General features: G+C 36.4%; 1 pseudogene across 1 annotated transcript; it reads right to left on the bottom strand.

Annotated features, from left to right (window-relative positions):
- Window positions 1-11628: 11628 nt before the first annotated feature.
- Window positions 11629-24506, bottom strand: LOC309630670 (lathosterol oxidase pseudogene; annotated as a pseudogene). Its single transcript has one exon. The product of its transcript is annotated as a lathosterol oxidase pseudogene (transcript).
- Between the last annotated feature and the right edge of the window lie 402 nt (window positions 24507-24908).

The following is a 24908-nucleotide window of genomic DNA, read 5'->3' as shown; positions in this document are numbered from 1 at the left end:
TGGGCCCGGCTTTCTCCATATGTGAACAGACGTGACTAGAGCATAGGATTTCTCAAATTCATGACTTCTGTCAAAATATTCTCCTGAATCGGAGCTCTCAGGCATTATAATGTGTCTATTATTTTCAAGAGCCAAAAAATGGGAAGACACATTTTAAAGAGCTTAGTTTGACTCTTTTCACTGTTGGTGAATAAAAGGAGGAATCGACAAGTATTTGTTGGGTGTCTCCTTGTTTAGTGCAGCCCGTAATTAGCTTGGAAAAACTCAATTACTATGTCATCTCCGAAGTTTGCTTCGGTTCTATGTTGGTAATTGAGATTGTGGATGAAAAAGCAGATGTGTAGCTTCAGTTCCATTTATGCACGATTCTAACAAAATGCTTTGAACAGAAAAGCAGGTTTATGGTGAACTATGTCCAGTTTAGATTTTTTTCTTTCCCCTACTCTTTCAGTCAAAACTGAAAATCCTGAACTTTCATGTTCCTTTTAGTTAAATGGAGAGATTTTCTGGCTAGGTATTCTGTATTTCCTAAAGTTCTATACATCAGTTTTTTTTAAAGCATCAAAGATTCTTGGTACTCAGTTTAGGTGCTGTATAGAAATAATTGTTGGCTGTACACATTGTAATACAAGCAAGGAGTACATATCCACCAAAATATACATAGACCTAGTTCCAGGCTAGGATGGTAGGAATAAAATAAGAGTGAACAGCGCTCTCCATTTAGGATTGTCACAGACAAAAGGCTTAATGCCTTCACTAGAGAACAGTGTTTCACTACCACCTGGTTAGTTTGACCTTTTGAAGTTGAGAAATATTGTACTTATGTGACTTTTAAGAAAAATTAAAATACTTGGAAATATATATGCTTCATTTCTCAGTTGTGGGCTCTTGTGGTTTTCATTATGGATTGGTTTTTATATCTTGTGTTTAATAGTTAGAAAAAAAAAACACCCTGTGGCAGCTGTACCACATAAATTATACCAAGAGAAGCATACGGAGTAAAGAAATTCAAGAAACAGTCAAATAGATCCAGGGCATTTTATGGGTAAAGAAAAAAATTAAGAGAACTTTGACTCTTTATTTTTTCATTTGTTCATGTCTTGTTTTATAGCCTTTCTAATTCAACTTCCTTTCTGCACTACACAACGGCATGAATCCTTATAAAGTTTACCATTAAAGCTGAACATATACTTAATTTTTAAAGACATGGATCTTCTCCAGAAGCCCTTCCAAATTACAGCACACTAGGGCAATTACATCCTGTCCCTGTTCAATCGAAGAGAAGCATTTATCTGAGAGATTTCCCAATTTTTACCCAAATTATTCATTTTCACATCCCCGAAAGCATTCGGCAACAGAATTGTAATGTTCATTCAAGTTAACGTATTTTGAAAACATTTAAGGTGACAACGTCAGTCGCCTAAACCCCATATCAGTGCTACCAACTAATGACAACTCTCTGGGTTCTTGCTTCAGAAAACATTAGGTTCACTTTGTGAAGGAAACACACTGAGACTTTGCCTCATCTGCTTGGCCTTTTATTCCTTAAAGCTTGCAGGGACAAATGGTGAGGGTGCTTTGCTAAATGATGATAGAAAGGCAACTCTAGAAATTATCAAAAGAATAATGTCTTGATGGGAAAGCCAGACAAAACTTGTGATAAACAGTCTACCTTAGACTAAGAGGAAACACTTTTTATTTCCAAAAAAAGCTCGTCTTACTCCTCCTATGTTAGTAAAATATACACCCCAGTGAATTCAATTATTTTTTATATGAACCCTTTTGTCCCCCACCAAACGCCTACCACTCTTTTTTATTTATTCAACTATTTTTTCCAGTTTTATTGGGAAATAATTGACATATACCATGGTATAAAGTTTAAAGTGTACAATATAGTTTGATTTACATAGATTTTGAAATGATGACAATAGGTCTAACATCCATCATCTCACAGACACAACAAAAGGAAAAAAATTTCACCTTGTAATGAGAACTCTTAGGGTCTACTCTTTTAACAAATTTCCTATACTGTATATCATACAGCAGTGTTAACTATATCATGTTGTAGCTTACATTCCTAGTACTTGCTTGTAACTGGAAGTTTATACCTTTTGATCAACTTCCTCCAATTTCCCCTCCCCTAACCCCTCATCGTCCCCTCTAATAACCAGTCTGATCTCTGATCTTTTTGTATGAGTTTGGTGTGTTAGTTTTTAGATTTCCTGTATAAGTGAAATCATACAGTATTTGTCTTTCTCTAACTTATTTCACTTAGTATAATGACTACAAGATCCATCTATATTGTTGCAAATGGTAGAATTTGCTCATATTTTAAATGGCTGAATAATATTCCATTGTATATGATACCACATCATCTTTATCCATTCATCCCTTGATGGACATTAGGTTGTTTTCATGTCTTGGCTGTTGTAAATAATGTTATGAACCTGGGATTACAGATATCTGAGTTAGTGTTCTCATTTCCTTTGGATATATTCCCAGAAGTGGACTTGCTGGATCATATGGTAGTTCCGTTTTTAATTTTTTGAGGAAACTTCGTACTGTTTTCCATAGCGGCTGCACCAATTTACAATCCCACCAACACAAGGGTTCCCTTTTCTCCACATCCACATCAGCATTTGTTGTTTCTTGTCTTTTGGATGATGACCATTATAACAGGCATAAGGTGATATCTCATTGCGGTTTTAATTTGCAATTCCCTAATTACTAGTGATATTGAGCATCTCCTCATGTACCTATTGGCCACTTGTTTATCTTATTTGAAAAAATGTCTTTTGAGGGTTTTTTTTTGCCCATTTTTATATTGGATTACTTGGTTTTTTGATAAATTGTATGAGTTCTTTATATATTTTATAAATAACAGATACATGGTTTGCAAATATTTTCCTATTCCATAGGTTGTCTTTTCACTTTGTTGATAGTTTCTTTTGGTATGCAGAAGCCTTTTAGTTTGATGTAGCCCATGTATTTATTTTTGCTTTTGTTGCTTGTACGTTAGGTATGACTTCAAAAAAATCATTAACGAGACCACGTCAAGGAGCTTTTTTCCTATGTTTTCTGCTAGAAGTTTCATGGTTTCCGTTCTTACATTTAAGTATTTCATCCATTTTGAGTTAATTGTTGTGAGTGGTATAAGATAAGGGTCAAGTCTGATTCTTTTACATGTGAATAACCTATTTTCCCACTGCCATTTATTGAAGAGACTGTCTTTTCTCCATTGAGTATTCTTGGCTCCATTGTCAAATATTAGTTGACCTTATATGATTTATGATGTTGGCTGGGTGCTTGTCATTTATGGCCTTTATTATGTTGAGATATGTTCCTTCTATGCCTAATTTGTTAGGCATATGCTTGATTCGGTTCCATTGGTCTCTTTGTCTTTTTTTAATCCCATTACCATACTATTTTAATTACTATAGCTTTATAGTATAGCTTGAAATCAGGAAGTGTGATGCCCCCTTCATTGTTCTTCTTTCTTATTATTTTGGCTATTCAGGGTTTTAGGTGGTACTATACAAATTTTAGGAGTGTCTTTTTCTATTTCTGTAAAAAAAATGCCATTAGAATCTTATTTTTTTAACTTTTATTGAAATATAGTTGATTTACAATGTTGCGTTAGTTTCAGGTGTATAGCAAAGTGATTCAGATATATGTACATATATATATAGATAATTTTTATTTATATATATAATATATATATTTAGATTATTTTCCATTATAGGTTATTATAAGATATTGAGTGTAGTTCCCTCTGCTGTACAGTAGGACCTTGTTAGTTATCCAATTTGTATATAGTAGTGTGTATATTTTAATCCCAAACTCCAGGGATTGCATTGAATCTACAGGTGGCTTTTGGTAGTACTGACATTTCAACAATATTAATCTTCCAATCCATGAGCATGAATACCTTTCCATTTACTTGTGTCTTCTATTTCTTTCATCAATGGAAATGTAATTTTCAGAGTAGAAATTTTTCACCTCTTTGGTTAAATTTATTACTATTTTATTGTTTTTAATGCTATTATAAATGGGATTTATTTATTTTTCATAAAATTCATTGTTAGTGTATAGAAACGCTGCTAATTTTTGTATGTTAATTTTGTATCCTGCAATTTTACCAAATTCATTGATTAGTTCTAACAGTTTTTTGGTGGAGTTTTTAGGATTTTCTATATATTAAATCATGTCATCTGCAAATAGAGACAATCTGACTTCTTCCTTTCTAATTCTGATGCCTTTGTTTCTCTTGTCTGACTGCTCTAGCTAAAACTTCCAGTGCTATGTTGATTAGGTGTGGTGAGAGTGGGCACACTTGTCTTTTTCCTGATCTTAGAGGAAAAGCTTTAAACTTTTCACCATCTAGTATAATATTGGCTGTGGGCTTGTCACTTGTTGTCTTTTATTATGTTGAGTTATGTTCCTTCTAGGCTTAATTGTTAAGTGTATTTATCATGAACAGATATTGAATTTTGTCAAATGCTTTTTCTATGTCCATTGAGATTATCATATGATTCTTTTCTTTCATTCTGTTAACGTAATGTATCACTTTGATTTACATATGTTGAACGGTCCTTTCATCCCAGGGATAAATTCCACTTGATCATGGTGAATGATCCTTTTAATGTGCTGCTAAACTTGGTTTTGCTAGTTTTGTTGAGAATACTTGCAACTACATTCATTACGGATATTGGGCTGTAGTTTTCTTTTCTTGTAGTGTCCTTATCTGGCTTTGGTATCAGGATAATGCTGGGATTGTAAAATGAGTTTGGAAGTGTTCCCTCTTCAATTTTTTGGAAAAGTTTTAGAAGGATTTGTCTTAGTTATTCTCAAAATGTTTGGTAAAATTCACCAGTGAAACAATCTGGCCCTTGGCTTTTCTTCATGGGGAGGTTTTTGATTACTGATTCAATATCCTTACTAGTAATTGGTCTATTCAGATTTTCTATTCCTGATTCAGCCATGGTAGGTTGTATGTTTCTAAGAATTTTTCCATTTCTTCTAGATTATCCACTTTGTTAGCATATACTTGTTCACAGTAGCATCTTATGATCCTTTGTATTTCTGTGGTATCAGTTGTAATGTCTCCTTTTTCATTTAAAATTTTGATTTGGGTCTTCTCTCCTCTTTCCTTGGATAGTCTAGCTTAGAGTTTGTCAGTTTTGTTTCTTTTCAAAGAACCAACTCTTAGTTTGCTTAGTATTTTCTATTTTCCTGTTCTCTGTTTCCTTAATTTCTGCTCTAATCTTTATTTCCTTCCTCCTGCTAACTTTGGGCTCAGCTTGTTATTTTTCAAGTTCCTAAGGAATAGAATTAGTTTGTTTATTTGGGATCATTCTTGCTTCTTAATGTAAATGTTTATTGCTATAAACTTCACTCTTAGAACTGCTTTTCTCTGCATCCCATAAGTTCTGGTATGTTGTGTTTACATTTTAATTTGTCTCAAACGTTTCTATCTTTAATTTCTTCTTCGATCCATTGGTTGTTCAGGAAAGTGTTTAATTTCCATGTATTTGTGAATTTTTTCCAGTTTTCCTCTTGTTATGATTTCAGTCTTATTGAAGAATTGTTTTATGGCCTAACATTTGGTCTATCCTAAAAAATGTTCCATGTGCACTCAAGAATAATGTGAATTCTGCTATTGTTGACTAGAATGTTCTATATATGTCTGTTAGGTCATTTGGACTGTATTGTTGTTTAAATACACTGTTTCCTTGTTCTCCTTCAGAATGATCTATCCATTGTTGAGAGTGGAGTATTAAAATCTCCAACTCTTATTGTATTGATGTTTATTTCTCCTTTTAGCTTTGTTAGTTTTTGTTTTATGTATTTCGTTACTTTGATGTTGGGTGCACAAATATTTACAATTGCTATAACATTATGGATTGACTTTTTAAAAATTATATAATGGATAATGACCTTCTTATTTATTTATTTATTTACTTATTTATTTTTATGATTTTTAGTTTAAAGTCCATTTTGTCTGATGTAAGTATAGCTACCCCTACTTTTTTTGTGGGGAGTGGGGGGTTTACCATTTGCTTGGAGTGTCTTTTTCCATTCCTCTGTTTGTGTGTGTCTTTATGGTTAAAGGGAGTCTCTTTAAGACAGCATATTTTTGGGTCTTGTTTTCTTATCCATTCAGCCATTCTGTGTCTTTTGATTGGAGAATTTAGTATGTTTACAGTAATTATTGATAGGCAAGAATTTACTATTGCCATTTTGTTGTTTTCTGGTTGTTTTGTAGATTCATTGTTCCTTGTTTCTTACCCTGCTATCTTTTTTCATGTTTTGATGTCTTTTGGCATTAGTATTCTTTGACTTCTTTATCTTGTTCTTTTGTGTAATTGTTACTGATTTTTTCTTTGTCATTACCATGAAGATTGCCTAAAATATCTTAAAATTATAACACTCTATTTTAAATTGATAACAACTTCATTTCAGTAGAATTCCTAAACTTTACACTATTACTTCTCCTATCCTTCACATTTTAGATTATTGTTAAAATTTACATACTTTTACATTGTATAACTAAGAACAGGTTTTTGTATTTATGGGTATTTTTACTACATTTATTTTTAACTTTTAGTGTTGTTAGTATATTATACACCCCCATTAATATATTGTAGACTCTAACTTTCACTAAATATTTATCATTACTAGTGAGTTTTATGCTACCTTTTTATGTTTTTATGATGCTAATCAGCATCCTTTTACTTGCAATCAAAACTGCCTTTCAGCATTTCTTGTAAGACAGGTCTAGTGATAACAAACTCCCTCAGCTTTTGTATGGAAAATTATTTATCCTTCCTTCATTTCTGAAGGACAGCTTCAATGGGTATAGAATTCATGGTGAGAGTTTTTCTTTCAACATTTTGTATGTGTCTTCCCATTCTCTCCTGGCCTGAAAACTTTCTGTTGAGAAATATGCCAGTAGTCTTATGCTGGCATATTTCTCAGCAGAAACCCCTTGTGGGGGTTCCCTTGTATGTAACTTCTCTCTTTTGCTACTTTTATTTATGTTCTCTTATTTTTTTATCAAGGTATAGTTTAAAATGTCATAATAGTAAAAATATCACAATAGTTTCAGGTGTACAACATAGTAATTCAAAAATTTTATAGACTATACTCCATTTAAAGTTATAAAATATTGGCTATATTCCTTGTGCTGTGCAATATATCCTTGTAGTTTATTTATTTTATACATAGTAGTTTGTACTTCTTGTTCCCATACTCTTTCTTTTTTTTTTAAATTTTTTAATTTTATTTTATTTATTTTTTTGTACAGCAGGTTCTTATTAGTCATCAATTTTATACACATCAGTGTATACATGTCAATCCCAACTGCCCAATTCATCACACCACCATCCCCAAAGCCTGCCACTTTCCCCCCTTGGTGTCCATACGTTTGTTCTCTACATCTGTGTCTCAACCTCTGCCCTGCAAACCGGTTCATCTGTACCATTTCCTAGGTTCCACATACATGCGTTAATATACGATATTTGTTTTTCTCTTTCTGACTTACTTCACTCTGTATGACAGTCTCTAGATCCATCCACATCTCAACAAATGACCCAATTTCGTTCCTTTTTATGGCTGAGTAATATTCCATTGTATATATGTACCACAACTTCTTTATCCATTCGTCTGTCGATGGGCATTTAGGTTGCTCCCATGACCTGGCTATTGTAAATAGTGCTGCAATGAACATTGGGGTGCACGTGTCTTTTGGAATTATGGTTTTCTCTGGGTATATGCCCAGTAGTGGGATTGCTGGGTCATATGGTAATTCTATTTTTAGTTTTTTAAGGAACCTCCATACTGTTCTCCATAGTGGCTATATCAATTTACATTCCCACCAACAGTGCAAGAGGGTTCCCTTTTCTCCACACCCTCTCCAGCATTTGTTGTTTGTAGATTGTCTGATGATGCCTATTCTAACTGGTGTGAGGCGATACCTCGTTGTAGTTTTGATTTGCATTTCCCTAATGATTAGTGATGTTGAGCAGCTTTTCATGGGCTTCTTGGCCATCTGTATGTCTTCTTTGGAGAAATGTCTATTTAGGTCTTCTGCCCGTTCGTTGATTGGGTTGTTTGTTTTTTAAATATTGAACTGCATGAGCTGTTCATATATTTTGGAGATTAATCCTTTGTCCGTTCATTCGTTTGCAAATATTTTCTCCCATTCTGACGGTTTTCTTTTCATCTTGTTTATGGTTTCCTTTCCTGTGCAAAAGCTTTGAAGTTTCATTAGGTCCCATTTGTTTATTTTTGTTTTTATTTCCATTACTCTAGGAGGTGGATCAAAAAAGATCTTCCTATCATTTATGTCAAAGAGTGTTCTTCCTATGTTTTCCTCTAAGAATTTTATAGTGTCTGGTCTTACATATAGGTCTCTTATCCACTCTGAGTTTATTTTTGTGTATGGTGTTAGGGAGTGTTCTAATTTCATTCTTTTACATGTAGCTGTCCAGTTTTCCCAGCACCCCTTATTGAAGAGACTGTCTTTTCTCCATTGTATATCGTTGTCTCCTTTGTCATAGATTAGTTGACCATAGGTGTGTGGGTTTATCTCTGGGCTTTCTATCTTGTTCCATTGACCTATGTCTCTGTTTTTGTGCCACTACAATATTGTCTTGATTACTGGAGCTTTGTAGTATAGTCTGAAGTCAGGGAGTCTGATTCCTCCAGCGCCGTTTTTTTCCCTCAAGACTGCTTTGGCTATTCGGGGTCTTTTGTGTCTCCATACAAATTTTAAGATTCTTTGTTCTAGTTCCGTAAAAAAATGCCATTGGCAATTTGATAAGGATTGCATTGAATCTGTAGATTGCTTTGGGTAGTATAGTCATTTTCAAAATATTGATTCTTCCAATCCAAGAACATGTTATATCTCTCCATCTGTTGGTATCATCTTTAATTTCTTTCATCAGTATCTTATAGTTTTCTGCATACAGGTCTTTTATCTCCCTAGGTAGGTTTATTCCTAGGTATTTTATTCTTTTTGTTGCAATGGTAAATGGGAGTGTTTCCTTAATTTCTCTTTCAGATTTTTCATCATTAGTATATAGGAATGCAAGAGACTTCTGTGCATTAATTTTGTATCCTGCAACTTTACCAAATTCATTGATTAGCTCTAGTAGTTTTCTGGTGGCATCTTTAGGATTCTCTATGTATAGTATCATGTCATCTGCAAATAGTGACAGTTTTACTTCTCCTTTTCCAATTTGTATTCCTTTTATTTCTTTTTCTTCTCTGATTGCCGTGGCTAGGACTTCCAAAACTATGTTGAATGATAGTGGTGAGAGTGGACATCCTTGCCTTGTTCCTGATCTTAGAGGAAATGCTTTCAATTATTCACCATTGAGAATGATGTTTGCTGTGGGTTTGTCATATATGGGCTTTATTATGTTGAGGTAGGTTCCCTCTATGCCCACTTTCTGGAGAGTTTTTTTCATAAATGGGTGTTGAATTTTGTCAAAAGCTTTTTCTGCATCTGTTGAGATGATCATATGGTTTTTCTTCTTCTATTTGTTTATATGGTGTATCACATTGATTGATTTGCCTATATTGAAGAATCCTTGCATCCCTCGGATATATCCCACTTGATCATGGTGTATGATCCTTTTAATGTGTTGTTGGATTCTGTTTGCTAGTATTTTGTTGAGGATTTTTGCGTCTATATTAATCAGTGATATTGGTCTGTAATTTTCTTTTTTTGTAGTATCTTTGTCTGGTTTTGGTATCAGGGTGATGGTGGCCTCATAGAATGAGTTTGGGAGTGTTCCTTCCTCTGCAGTTTTTTGGAAGAGTTTGAGAAGGATGGATGTTAGCTCCTCTCTAAATGTTTGATAGAATTCACTTGTGAAGCCATCTGGTCCTGGACTTTTGTGTTTTGGAAGATTTTTAATCATAGTTTCAATTTCATTACTTGTGATTGGTCTGTTCATATTTTCCATTTCTTCCTCATTCAATCTTGGAAGGTTATACCTTTGTAAGAATTTGTCCATTTCTTCCAGGTTGTCCATTTTATTGGCATAGAGTTGCTTGTAGTAGTCTCTTAGGATGCTTTGTATTTCTGTGGTGTCTGTTGTAACTTCTCCTTTTTCATTTCTAATTTTATTGATTTGAGTCCTCTCCCTCTTTTTCTTGATGACTCTGGCTAAAGGTTTATCAGTTTTGTTTATCTTCTCAAAGAACCAGCTTATAGTTTTATTGATCTTTGCTATTGTTTTCTTTGTTTCTATTTCATTTATTTCTTCTCTGATCTTTATGACTTCTTTCCTTCTGCAAACTTTGGGTTTTGTTTGTTCTTCTTTCTCTAGTTCCTTTAGGTGTAAGGTTAGATTGTTTATTTGAGATTTTTCTTGTTTCTTGAGGTAGGCTTGTATAGCTATAAACTTCCCTCTTAGAACTGCTTTTGCTGCATCCCATAGGCTTTGGATCCTCGTGTTTTCATTGTCATTTGTCTCTAGGTATTTTTTGATTTCCTCTTTGATTTCTTCAGTGATCTCTTGCTTATTTGGTAACATATTGTCTAGCCTCCATGTGTTTGTGTTTTTTACGTTTTTTACCCTGTAATTCATTTCTACTCTCATAGCGTTGTGGTCAGAAAAGATGCTTGATATGATTTCAATTTTCTTAAATTTACTGAGGCTTGATTTGTGACCCAAGATGTGATCTATCCTGGAGAATGTTCCATGCACGCTTGAGAAGAAAGTGTAATCTGCTGTTTTTGGATGGAATGTCCTATAAATATCAATTAAATCTATCTGGTCTATTGTGTCATTTAAAGCTTCTGTTTCCTTATTTATTTTCATTTTGGGTGATCTGTCGATTGGTGTAAGTGAGGTGTTAAAGTCCCCCACTATTATTGTGTTACTGTCGATTTCCTCTTTTATAGCTGTTAGCAGTTGTCTTATGTATTGTCTTATGTCTTATAGCTGTTAGCAGTTGTCTTATGTAACCCACCTATGTTGGGTGCATATATATTTACAATTGTCATATCTTCTTCTTGGATTGATCCCTTGATCATTACGTAGTGTCCTTCCTTGTCTCTTGTAACATTCTTTATTTTAAAGTGTATTTTATCTGAAATGAGTATAGCTACTCCAGCTTTCTTTTGATTTCCATTTGCATGGAATATCTTTTTCCATCCCCTCACTTTCAGTCTGTATGTGTCCCTAGGTCTGAAGTGGGTCTCTTGTAGACAGCATATATATGGGTACTGTTTTTGTATCCATTCAGCAAGCCTGTGTCTTTTGGTTGGAGCATTTAATCCATTCACGTTTAAGGTAATTATCGAAATGTATGTTCCTGTGACCATTTTCTTAATTGTTTTGGGTTTGTTTTTGTAGGTCCTTTTCTTCTCTTGTGTTTCCCACTTCAAGAAGTTCCTTTAGCATTTGTTGTAGAGCTGGTTCGGTGGTGCTGAATTCTCTTAGCTTTTGCTTGTCTGTAAAGCTTTTGATTTCTCCATCAAATCTGAATGAGATCCTTGCCGGGTAGAGTAATCTTGGTTGTAGGTTCTTCCCTTTCATCACTTTAAGTATATCATGCCACTCCCTTCTGGCTTGTAGAGTTTCTGCTGAGGAAATCAGCTGTTAACCTTATGGGACTTCCCTTGTGTGTTATTTGTCATTTTTCCCTTGCTGCTTTCAATAATTTTTCTTTGTCTTTAACTTTTGCCAATTTGATTACTATGTGTCTCAGCATGTTTCTCCTTGGGTTTATCCTGTATGGGACTCTCTGTGCTTCCTGGACTTGGGTGGCTATTTCCTTTCCCACGTTAGGGAAGTTTTTGACTATAATCTCTTCAAATATTTTCTTGGGTCCTTTCTCTCTCTCTTCTCCTTCTGGGACCCCTATCATGCGAATGTTGATGCATTTAATGTTGTTCCAGAGGTCTCTTAGGCTGTCTTCATTTCTTTTCATTCTTTTTTCTTTATTCTGTTCCACAGCAGTGAATTCTACCATTCTGTCTTCCAGGTCACTTATCTGTTCTTCTGCCTCAGTTATTCTGCTATTGATTCCTTCTAGTGTAGTTTTCTTTTCAGTTATTGTATTGTTCATCTCTGTTTGTTTGTTCTTTAATTCTTCTAGGTCTTTGTTAAACATTTCTTGTATCTTCTCGATCTTTGCCTCCATTCTTTTTCCGAGGTGTTGGATCATCTTCACTATCATTATTCTGAATTCTTTTTCTGGAAGGTTGCCCATCTCCACTTCATTTAGTTGTTTTTCTGGGGTTTTATCTTGTTCCTTCATCTGGTACACAGCCCTCTGCCCTTTCATCTTTATCTTTCTGTGAATGTGGTTTTTGTTCCACAGGCTGCAGGATTGTAGTTCTTCTTGCTTCTGCTGTCTGCCCTCTGGTGGATGAGGCTATCTATGAGGCTTGTGGAAGTGTCCTGATGGGAGGGACTGGTGGTGGGTAGAGCTGGGTGTTGCTCTGGTGGGCAGAGCTCAGTAAAACTTTAATCCACTTGACTGCTGATGGGTGGGACTGAGTTCCCTCCCTGTTGGTTGTTTGGCCTGAGGCAACCCAACACTGGAGCCTAACTGGGCACTTTGTTGGGGCTAATGACAGACTCTGGGAGGGCTTACACCAAGGAGTACTTCCCAGAACTTCTGCTGCCAGTGTCCTTGTCCCCACGGTGAGCCACTGCCACCCCCACCCCACCCCCGCAGGAGACCCTCCAACACTAGCAGGTAGGTCTGTTTCAGTGTCCCCTGTGGTCACTGCTCCTTCCTCTGGGTCCCGATGTGCACACTACTTTGTGTGTGCCCTCCAAGAATGGAGTCTCTGTTTCCCCCAATCCTGTCGAAATCCTGCAATCAAATCCCACTAGCCTTCAAAATCTGATTCTCTAGGAATTCCTCCTCTCGTTGCTGGACCCCAAGATTGGGAAGCCTGACCTGGGGCTCAGAACCTTCACTCCAGTGGGTGGACTTCTGTGGTATAAGTGTTCTCCAGTCTGTGAGTCACCACCCAGCATTTATGGGATTTGATTTTACTGTGATTGTGCCCTTCCTACCATCTCATTTTGCCTTCTCCTTTGTCTTTGGATGTGGGGTGTCTTTTTTGGTGGTTTTCAGTGTCTTGTTGTCAATGATTGTCCAGCAGCTAGTTGTGATTCTGGTGTTCTCACAAGAGGGAATGAGAGCACATCCTTCTACTCTGCCATCTTGGTTCAGGGCTCACTTCCACTCTCCCCATACTCTTTCTTGCCCTCACTCCTCCCTCTCCCCACTGGTCACCACCAGTTTGTTCTCTAAATCTGTGACTTTGTTTCTGTTTTATTATATTCATTAGTTTGTTTTATTTTTTAGATTCCACTGTAAGTGGTAACATACAATGTTTGTCTTTCTCTTTCTGACTTACTTTAGTAAGCATAATACCCTTCAGGTCCATCCATATTTTTGCAAATGACAAAATTTCATTCTTTTCTAAGGCTAAATAGCATTCTACTATGTGTGTGTGTTTAATATATATCTATATATAGATATAGATATCTCACCTCTTCGTCCATCTGTTGATGGACAGTTAGGTTGCTTTCATGTCTTGGTTATTATAATAATGCTGCTGTGAACATTGGTGTGCATGTATCTCTTCAAAGTAGTGTATTTGTTTTCTTTTGATCTATACTTAGGAGTGGAATTGCTGGATCATTTAGTACTTCTACTTTTAGTTTGTTGAGGAACCCCCCTACTGTTTTTGAGAGTGGCTGCACCAATTTACACTCACACCAACAGTAGGCAAGGGTTTCCTTTTCTCCACATCCTCATCAACATTTGTTATTTGTGTTCCTTTTTGATCATAGCCATTCAGACAGGTGTGAGGTGATATTTCGCTTTGGTTCTGATTTGCATTTCTCTGATTAGTGATGTCATGCATCTTTTCATGTGCCTGTTAGCAATCAGTATGTCTTGTTTGGAAAAATGTCTATTCAGGTCTTCTGCCCATTTTTTGATTGAGTTTGCTTTTTTGATATTTAGTCATATGAGATGTTTATATATTTTAGATATTAACCCCATTATAGTCATCATCTGAAAATATTTTTTCCCAGTCTGTAGGTTGTTTTTCATTTTGTTAATGGTTTCCTTTGCTGTGCAAAAGCTTTTAAGTTTAATTAGGTGACATTTGTTTATTTTTGCTTTTGTTTTCTTTGCCTTAGGAAACAAAAAATATTACTATGATTTATGTCAAGGAGTATTCTGCCTATGTTTTCTTCTAGGAGTTTTATGGTTTCTGGTCTTACATTTAGGACTTTAATCCATGTTGAGTTCATTTTTGTATATGATGTGAAGAAATATTCTAATTTCATTCTTTTACCTGTAGCTGTTCAGTCTTTGCAGCACCACTTATTGAAGAGATTGTCTTTTCCCCGTTGTAAATTCTTGCCTCCTTTGTCATAGATTAGTTAACCGTAAATGTGTGAGTTTATTTATGAGCTCTCTATTCTTTCCCTTTGATCTATGTGTATGTTTTTGTTCCAGCACTATACTGTTTTGATTACCGTAGCTTTGTAGTATAGTCTGAAGTCAGGGAATGTGATACCTCTAGCTGTGTTCTTCTTTGTCAAGATTGTTTTGGCTGTTCAGGGTCTTTTGTGTTTACATACAAATTTTAGAATTATTTATTCTAATTGGGTGAAATATGTTCAATATTTTGGTAGGAATTTCGTTGAATCTGTAGATTGCCTTGGGAAGTATGGTCATTTTAACAGTATTAATTCTCCCAGTCCATGAACATGGTATATCTTTCCATCTGTGTCATCTTCAATTTCTTTCACAGTGTCTTATAGTTTTCCAAGTACAAGTCTTTTTATCTCCCCAGTTAGACTTATTCCTAGGTATCCTATTCTTTTTGATATGATGATAAATGGGACTGTTTTTTAAATTTCTTTCTGATAGTTCATAATCAGTGTATAGAAATGCAACAGATTTCTGTATATTAATTTTGTATCATGCAACCTTGCCAAATTCATTGAACTCTAGTTTTTCAGTGGTGTCTTTAGGATTTTCTATGTATAGTACCATGTCATCTGAAAACAGTGACAATTTTACTTCTTTCTTTCCCATTTTTCTTATCTGATTTCTGTGGCTAGGACTTCCAATACTGTGCTGAATAAAAGTGGGGAGAGTGGACCTTCTTGTCTTGTTCCTGATCTTAGAGGAAATGCTTTCACCTTTTTATCAGAGTATGATGTTGGCTGTGGACTTCTCATATATGGCTTTTACTGCATTGAGGTGTGTTAACTCTTCACAAAGTGGGTATAAAGGATTAATCATAAATGAATGCTGAATTTTGTCAAAGGCTTCTTCTGCATCCATTGAGATGATCATATTATTTTTATTCAATTTTTTAAACAGTCATAATCAACTTTTATTGATTTTTACACAAATACATTATAGAATGTCTTTGCAAACCATGTTTTCCCAACATATGTGTTATAACACATGACATTTCTTTATAAAAGTATTTGTTAAATCTTTTTGTAGAGGAAGTGGGGAAAAGTGAAGAAAGAGGAGGGAAAATAAGATTTCAAAACTAATCTTCAGTGATAGGCCTAAATATTTGGCAACTCTTTCCTTTTATAGAAAATCATAGGATTGTAACTTTGAAACATAAATGCATCAATTTAATTAAAAAGTCAAATATATTATTTGGGCATCAAATTTCCTTTTCTAAATATATTCAGTCACATAATTTTACACTTATTAAATAATGGTTTAAAACAATAACCATCAAAATCTTTAAATAATCCCAGATCTGGATTAAATCATGGTAGTATTAATATTTTCTAAAATTCCAATTTATTTGTTCATCAGTAAAATGTAATATTTGACAGTGTCTCCAGAGAATAAGTTTTCTATGTGTAGGAAGATGATAATCTTATAACACATGCTATTAATCAGACCACTGAGCTGCTAATACATTATATAACAATTTTTTTCACACCAGTGTTTCCACTTGAACAAAATACTACAAGTAGTCGTTATCATACAATTACTGAATGCTTAGTCATTCCTGAAACAAGGAACCATCTTTATATTAATATTTCTTTGTTATGGTGTTTAGTCTTGATACCATTAAGCACAATGAATTTTACTTAATGAATATGGATGAATTAAGGCAAAAGGGCATAACCTAGTCCCCTTGATAATTTATCCTCTATCTTTTAAAAAATCATTATTCAAGCTATTCAAATTACAGATCTGCTGGCTAGAAAGACACAACTTGTCCCTTAGACCAGTGTCCATTATTTCAAGCATGAGGTTAAAATCTTGGTATTCATGACATGTTCCCTTGACCTACCATTATGATCATTACTCAGCTGTACCCAAAATACTGATTTTCAAATGATACTATTCACTTGCTATGCCTCTTGGCTGTACGTATGTAGATTATTTTTCTTGACCAAAAATATTTAATAACTGGGCAATAATCTACTCAGTCTTTGTAAACTCTACATTGAATAATTTTTCATTTTTACAGCCATTTCCTGCATGGCTCTTGCTCTCTTCTTCTGTCATCTTCACATAACTAAGTGGTCCATTCCCTTCAAAGGAGGAGGGATTTTTGAAGGAGCCTCCAATTCTATCCCACAATGTGAAATACTGTCCATAGTTATGGTCAAAGAGCATGTGGTGGTCTGTATGATGAGCTGAGCCATTAATAAATGGCCTTAAGATTTGGGGAACTTGAAAGTCACCATCATGAATGGAAATTGTCCAGATATTGACCAAGACATACAAACCTAAATAAACTACCGTGTGTAAGGGGAAAATAAAAAGGTATATGTGGCAAGGTAGACTCTGAAGGAAGCCAGCCAGAATGTGAAAAGCATGACTTGCAAATGGAGTCAGAATCTTCCAGATGTGATGAGGTTTGGGTAAGCACTTATATACAAGTCTATGATGAAGGCTTCTGTGAATCCAGTAGATCAGCATGTCAGTGGAAAAGAGAAAGGGCAGGATAACAGCAATGAGTCAAAACCAGCTGTATGGAAACTCTTTATGCCGTCATACAATTTGCTGTAACCTCTAGCAGGAACAGTGAAACTCTGGGGATGCTGATCCATGGCATTGACTGGACAGAATGCATAATCTCTTGATAGACTTGATTCTTGAAAAATTGTGAGTGTTTCATTAATGAATGATCATAGACAAAATAATAACGCAGTGTTGCAAAGAAGAAATAAAGGTTATATGCACTGAGATTTGTTATAATCAGGAGGCTGATAGCTTGTCGGAAGATGTCATCCTCTGGCCATGTGGCCAAATATATGTATGGTGTAAAAAAACAATTGGGTACAAGATCCATCTTAGCCCCTAGAGAGAGTCCACTGCCAGCTGCCAATTTGGTTCCTGCAGGGCTTCAGCTGCTCTGGCTAGTCTTTTATTCAATTTTTTATGTGGTATGTGACATGAGTTGTAGATATTGAACCATTCTTGCATTCTTGGGATAAATCCCATTTGATCATATTGTATGATCCTTCTAATATATTGTTGGATTCAGTTTGTTAATTTGTTGAGGATTTTTGCATCTATGTTCATCAGTGATATTAGACAGTAAATTTCTTTTTGTGTGATATCTTTGTCTGGTTTTGGTGTCAGGGTGATGCTAGCCTCATAGAAAAAGTTTGGAAGTGTTCCTTCCTCTGCAATCTTTTGGAATAGTTTGAGAAGGATAGGTATTAACTCTTCTCTAAATGTTTGAAAGAATACATCTGTTTAGCCATCTAGTCCTGGACTTTTGTTTGTTGGGAGTTTTTTTTTTCTGTATTACTGATTCAGTTTTATTACTGATAATTGGTCTGTTCATATTTTTCTTTTTCTTTCTGGTTCAGTATTGGGAGATTGTACATTTCTAGGAATCTATTTCTTCTATATTGTCCATTTTATTGACATATAGTTGTTCACAGTAATCTCTTGTGATCCTTTATATTTCTGTGGTGTCAGTTATAACTTCTTCTCTTTCATTTCTAACTTTATTGATTTGGGGCCCCTTCCTTTTTTTCTCAATGAGTTTGGCTAAAGGTTTATCAGGTTTGTTTAGCTTTTCAAAGAACCAACTCATTTTTTTTTTTTGATTTTTATTTTATGTTGGATATAGTTGAATAACAATGTTGTGTTTCAGGTGTACTGCAAAGTGATTCAGTTATATATATACATGTTTCTATTCTGTTTCAAATTCTTTTCCGATTTAGGTTGTTACAGAATACTGAGCAGATTTCCCTGTGCTATACAGTAGGTCCTTGTTGGTTATCTATTTTAAATATAGCAGTGTGTACATGTCAATCCCAAACTCCCAGTCTAACCCTCCTCCTCACCCTTCCCCCTTGGTAACCATAAGTTTGTTCTCTAAGTCTGTAAGTCTGTTTCTGTTTTGTAAACATGTTCATTTATATCATTTTTTTTTTTAGATTCTGCTTATAAGCAATATTATGCAATATTTGTCTTTCTCTGACTTACTTCACTTAGTATGATAATCGCCAGGTCCATCCATGTTGCTGCAAATGGCATTATTTCATTCTTTTTAATGGCTGAGTAATAGTACATTGTGTATATGTACCACATCTTCTTTATCCATTCATCTGTCGGTGGACATTTAGGTTGCTTCCATGTCTTGGCTATCGTAAACAGTGCTGCAATGAACATTGGGGTGCCTGTATCCTTTCAAATCATGTTTTTCTCTGGATATATGCCCAGGAGTGGGATTGCAGGATCATATGGTAGCTCTATTTTTATTTTTTTAAGGGACCAAAGAACCAACTCTTAGTTTCATTGATCTTTCTTATTGTTTTTTAGTCTCTATTTCATTTATTTCTGCTCTGATCTTTATGATTTTTTTTCCTTCTGCTAACTTTGGGTTTTGTTTGTTCTTTTTCTAGTCAGTTTAGATGTAAGGTTAGGTTGTTTGAGATTTTTCTTATTTCCTAATATAGGCTTGTATCGCTATAAACTTGCCTCTTAGAACTGCTTTTTTGATCTGTGTCCCACAGATTTTGGATTTTTTTTTTTTCATTTCATTTGTCTCCAGCTATTTTTTGATTTTTTTCTCCTTTGATTTCTTCAGTGCTCCATTGGTTGTTTAGTAGCATGTTGTTTAGCTTCCACTTGTTTTTTGCAATTTTTTTTCTTGTAGTTGATTTCTAGTCTCATAGCATTGTGGTCGGAAAGATGCTTTATACAATTTCAGTTTTCTTAAATTTACTGAGACTTGTTTTTATGCCCTACCATGTTATTTATCCTGGAGAATGTTCCATGTGCAATTGAAAAACTGCATTCAGCTGCTTTTGGTTAGAATGGTCTATATAGATCTATTAAGTCCACCTGGTCTAATGTGTCATTTAAGGCCAGTGTTTCCTTATTGATTTTTTTTTTTTTTTGGTCTGAACTGTCCATTGTAAGTGGGACGGTAGAGTCCCCTACAAATATTGTTACTGCCAATTTATCCCTTTATGTCTGTTAATACTTTATGTATTTAGGTGCTCCTATGTTGGCTGCATATATACTTGTAATTGTTATATCTCCTTGTGTTGATCCTTTGATCATTATGTAATGTCCTTCTTTGTCTCTTGTTACAGTCTTTGTTTTAGTCTATTTTGTCTGATAAGTATTGCTACCCCAGCGTTCTTTTGATTTCCATTTGCATGAAATACCTTTTTCCATCCCTTTGCTTTCAGTCTGTATGTCTTTAGATCTGATGTGAGTGTCTTGTAGGCAGCACATACATGGGTTTTGTCTTTGTATCCATTCAGCCACTCTTTCCTTTGATTGAAGCATTTAGTCCATTTAAAGTAATTATTGATAAGTATGTACTTATTGCCATTTTGCTCATTGTTTGGGGGTTGTTCTTTTTTGCCTGTTTCTTCTTTTGTTCTCTTCCCTTGTGATTTGATGACTACTGTACCTCTAGTGTTATGTTTGGATTCCTTTATCTTTTCTGTATTATAGATTTTTGGTATGTGATTACCATGAGGTTTAATATACACATGATTATTTTAAATTGCATATCTCTCAATTTCAAAGGCCTTTTAACAACCCTGCATTTTTACCCCCCTCCCTCCACGAATGTTTTTGACATCGTATTTTACATCTTTCTGTTTTTTGTTTTTTGGTTTTTTTTTGGCCGCGCTGCACGCAGCTTGTGAGATCTTAGTTCCCCAACCAGAGGTTGAACCCAGGCCCCGGCAGTGAACATGCGGGAGTCCTAACCACTGGACCACCAGGGAATTCCCGACATCATTTTGTCTTGTGTATCCCTTAACTACTTAATGCAGATGTGTAGATGATGTTTACTGCTTTTGTCTCTTAACTTTCCTACTAGCTTTGTATGTGGTTAATTTATAACCTTTTACTGTATATTTGCCTTTACCAAATGGGCTTTTTCCTTTGTAATTTTCATGTTTCTAGTTGTGTCCTTTTCTTTTTTGCCTAGAGAAGTCCCTTTAATATTTCTTATAAAGCTGATTTAGTAGTGATGAACTCTTTTAGCTTTATCTTGCCTGTAAAACTTTGATCTCTCCTTCAAGTCTTAAAGTCTTGCTGGGTAGAGTATTCTTGGTTGTACATTTTTCCTTTTCATTACTTTAAATATATCATGACACTCCCTTCTGGAGTACAGAGTTTGTGATGAAAAGTCAGCTGATAGCCTTATGGGAGTTCCCTTATATATAACTTGGTTGCTTTTCTCTGCTGCTGTTAATAGTCTGTCTTTATCTTTAATTTTTGACAATTTTTGACAATGTGTCTTTGTATGGTCCTCTTTGGCTTGATTCTGTTTGGGACTCTCTGTGCTTTCTGGACCTGAATGCCTATTTCCTTCCCTAGGTTAGGGAAGTTTTCAGCTATTATGTCTTCAAATATATTCTCTGCCCCTCTCTTTTTTCTTTCTGGGACCCCTACAATGCGAGTGTTAGTACGCTTGATGTTGTCCCAAAGGTCTCTTAAGCTGTCCTCATTTCTTTTTATTCTTTTTTCTTTTTGCTGTTTGGCTTCAGTGATTTCCATTACTCTCTCTTCCAGCTCACTGATCCATTCCTCTGTATCATTTAATCTACTGTGGATTCCTTCTAGTGTATTTCTCATTTCAGTTATTGTATTATTCATCTCTGTTTGGTTCTTCTTTATATTTTCTTTTCTAACTCTTTGTTTAAAAACTTCTAACTTCTCACTCTGTTCATCCATTCTTCTCTCAAGCTCTTTGATCTTTTATGAGCATTACCTTGAACTCTCATTTGAGTAGATTGCCTATTTCCATTTCACTTAGTTGTTGTTCTGGGGTTTTATCTTGTTCCTTCATTTGAAACATGTTCCTCTGTTGCCTCATTTTGCCTAACTGCTGTTTTTATTTCTATGTATCTGGTAGGTTTATATTTCCTGACCTCAGAGAAGTGGCCTTTTGTAGGAGACATCCTATAAAAAGGATGTATGTAGCTGGTAGGCTACATACCAGCTGCACACTCCCCTCTGGTCACCAGAGGTATATGCTCTAGGGATATCCCCTATGTGGGCTACATGGGTCCTTCTGTTGTGGCAGACTAACTACTGTGGGTGGTCTGGTAGGTGTCACTGACCTCCAGTCCTATTGGTTTTTAGGCCTTACCTCATGCTGAGGCTTCCAGCTTCTGGTTCTAGGTTTGGGAAGTTTTCAGCTGTTATTGCTTTAAATATACGTTTTGTCCTTTTCTATTTTCTCCTTCTGGAAATCCTATAATGTGAATATTGTTTTTTCAATTGTGTCCTATATGTCCCTTAGGCTTTCTTCATCTTTTTTTATTTTTCTTTTTGTTCCTCTGATAAGATAATTTCAAATTCCTTATCCTCTATTTCACTAGTTCTGCATTTTCAAGTTTGCTTTTTAAACTTTTTATTGTATTCTTCAGTTTAGTTATTATATTTTTCAACTGTAGGGTTTCTGTTGGGTTTTTTTTTTTTAATGGTTTCTACTTCTTTGCCCAGCTTCTTGTTTTGTTCATGCATTTTTTTTTCTTATTTTGCTTAGTTGTCTGTCTGCATGTTCTTATAGTTCGCTAAACTTAAGAGGATTATTCTGAATTCTTTGAAAGTTCATAGATCTCCATTTCTTTAGTATCAGTTGTTGGAGCTTTATTTGTTTCTTTTGATGTCATGTTTACATGATTTTTTGTGACCCTTGAATCCTTATGTCATTATTTGCACATTTGAGTAATTATACATTACAGGTTTGCATTGACAGAGACAGATTTTTCACTAGTCAGCTCAGTTTAGGTTGTGGGTGTGTCTGCTGGTAATATTCTTGGGCAGGTGGGACCTGCTATTATGGTTTATTTGGGGGCAAGGCAACTGTTCAAGCTCTTTGACTGGGGATGGGGACCTCATTAGTTGAGTACTGCTGGCTTGGTTCTCAAGTGAGGTTATAGAATGGGCTCCATGTTTGCCTGGATTCTCTGGTCAGGCTTTCTAGATGGTTGGGACTGACTACATATTCAGTAGTAGATGGGGCTATAAATTAGCTTCCTTGCTATGGCAGGGCAGTAGGATGGGGCCCAGGGCCTCTAACACACATTGTTTGGAGACCCATGTCAGGCAAGAGTGTACACTTAATTCCCTGGTCAGGTTAGGTCACCAGTTTGGTCCTGCAGACAGGGAAAGCCATGAGCTATGCTCTCTGTTCAAGTGTCAGTGTAAGCAGGGCTGTTGGATGGGCTACACTGCATCCCATGTGCTCTAGTTAGGTTCCTGGTCAGGTAGGCTGAAGGCAATGAGTGCTATTCAGCAATGAGTGGGGCTATGAATTTGTTTCCCTGCCCAGGAGCATTGGAAGAGGAGCTCTAAAACTGGTAAAGCTCTTTATTTGCTGTCTTAAGCCAACTCATGCCCCAAGTTCCCTGGCCAAAAAGGGCCACTGGCTCTGCTCTGCACATTATTGGCTATGCCTGCCAGTCCCTTAACTCAAACATTGCTGGGTTGTGCAGCCTCCAGGTGTTCTCACCAGCCCTTCTTGACAGATGGGACCAGGAAACACCTTCTGCAGCAGGTAGGGCTGCTGTGTTTCCATTCCCTTGTCTGGTGGAACAGAGAGGGGCTACTCCAGGCCTCTCCAATTTTTTCCAAGCAGGCTTTCTGGTTGCGAGGGGGTGAACTACCCTCAGCCTTGGCTATGAATGAATCCTCTGCCTGGGCATAGTGGAAGAACTCTCTAGGCCCTGTACTGGCTTTGCTCTGTGGGCATTTGGCTCCCACTCACCTCTCAGCTAGAGCAGTGCTGGGCTACCCAGCTCCTAGGTGCTCTTACCAACCCCTCTGGCCCGATGGGGTCAGGTAACACTCTCCCCAGTGAGTGGGGCTGTGACTCGGTTTTTTTCATGGGTGTAGGCAAACCAGACTGTAAGAATTGTAAAATTCCTCATTTGAGGACCTAGAGGAAGGCAGATCTGCCTCCCAGTGGATTCCCTGGTCAGAGTGGACCACCAACTTGGGTCTACAGGTGATCAAAGTTGCTGGTTGATAATGAGCTCCATCTGCCAAGATCCGAGTGCTGGTTGTTGCGAGTCCCTTCCCCCTTCTCTATCATAGTTTCAGATTCCCAGTGATTCCCCTGCAATCCGCAAGGGGGAGACCAGAGTAGGGGCTCCCACAAAGTGACCCACAGTGTTGGGAGAGCGGGTTGAAACCCCTGTGCTCTTTTCCCATTGGAGGAATCAAAGGCACAAGGGAGACTTCTCAGCAGGGTGCTGTGCTGGCCCGAGGGAGAGGCAATGCAGTCACGTGTAACTGCTTCTCTTGTCCTTCTAATGCAGTGTGTCTTGGTCTCTGTGGTGCAGGAGTGTGCTTCAGCCTCACCCCCATGTTCTAGGATTCCCTTAGTGCTGTCTTGTTCATGAAGAGTTGTTGTTCTTCTTGTGAGGGGGAGCACAGTCAGGGATGACCTATGTCGCCATCTTGATGCCTTCGCTCTCCAGGTATAATCTGCAGCCCTCTCCATGTGAAGCTTATGGCACTGAGCAGCAGAGAAGAATGTATGCTTCCTGTGGGCAGCTGGTTGCCCAGGTGGGAGGAAGAGGTGGAGTCCACACCACTCTTCTGGTCACAGGGCTTGATAAGAAGACAAAGATGAAGGGAATTCTCAATCTGAAAGCTGACTCCATGCTCTAATGGGGGAAATTTCTAGTGTAAAACAACTATCTTGAAATACTCTCTCTACAGACAGAGCCAAGAGACCCAGATACCCTTCATGGTTCCTCTGTGGGGGCAGTATAATGAAGTGAGGAAGCACATGCATGTTAGCTCAGCCACTAATTTGGGCTCTGATTCTGCCCCTTCCTTATTTTGGGAGCCTGAGCAGATATCCAATGAGATATTTGTTTCATCTGTAGAACAAAGATAACACCCATCTCTAGGGAGCTATCATGAGGATTAAATGCAACCTTACGTATACAGTGCTTGACAAGGAGTACCCATTCCGTAAATGGTAGCTGTTATTATTATTTATTGTAGAAGACTTTTAATCCAGAAGAATCTGCAGAGGAATTTTCAGCTTTTCTGTAAAGACATCCCTCCATTTGACTCACAGGGACACAATGCCTTGAGAGTCAATAGCTTCCTCATCCTATCCTTTCTTGTTTTCTCAAATCTCAAATTACGCTACAAATAATCATTTGGTATCCAGGAAAGATGGGAGGAAAATGATTTCATTAAGCTTCTGCAGCCTTAGAATATGAATAACTTTAATGGCCACAAACTTTTAAGCTTGAGTTCAATGCACCACTGCTTATACCAACCCCACACAGCCCCTCACCATTATGCCAAAGTTGTTTGGTTCAGATCTTTGATTGGGTCTGAAACCCCTGGACACTAAGGACTGATGTGTTGACTCTGAAAACAGCTTGACCATCAACAATCTA

The sequence above is a fragment of the Balaenoptera borealis genome (genome assembly GCF_965194805.1).
Source record: "Balaenoptera borealis genome assembly, chromosome: 6".
Taxonomy (NCBI): Eukaryota; Metazoa; Chordata; class Mammalia; order Artiodactyla; family Balaenopteridae; genus Balaenoptera; species Balaenoptera borealis.
This window is presented reverse-complemented; position numbering and strand designations above follow the sequence as displayed.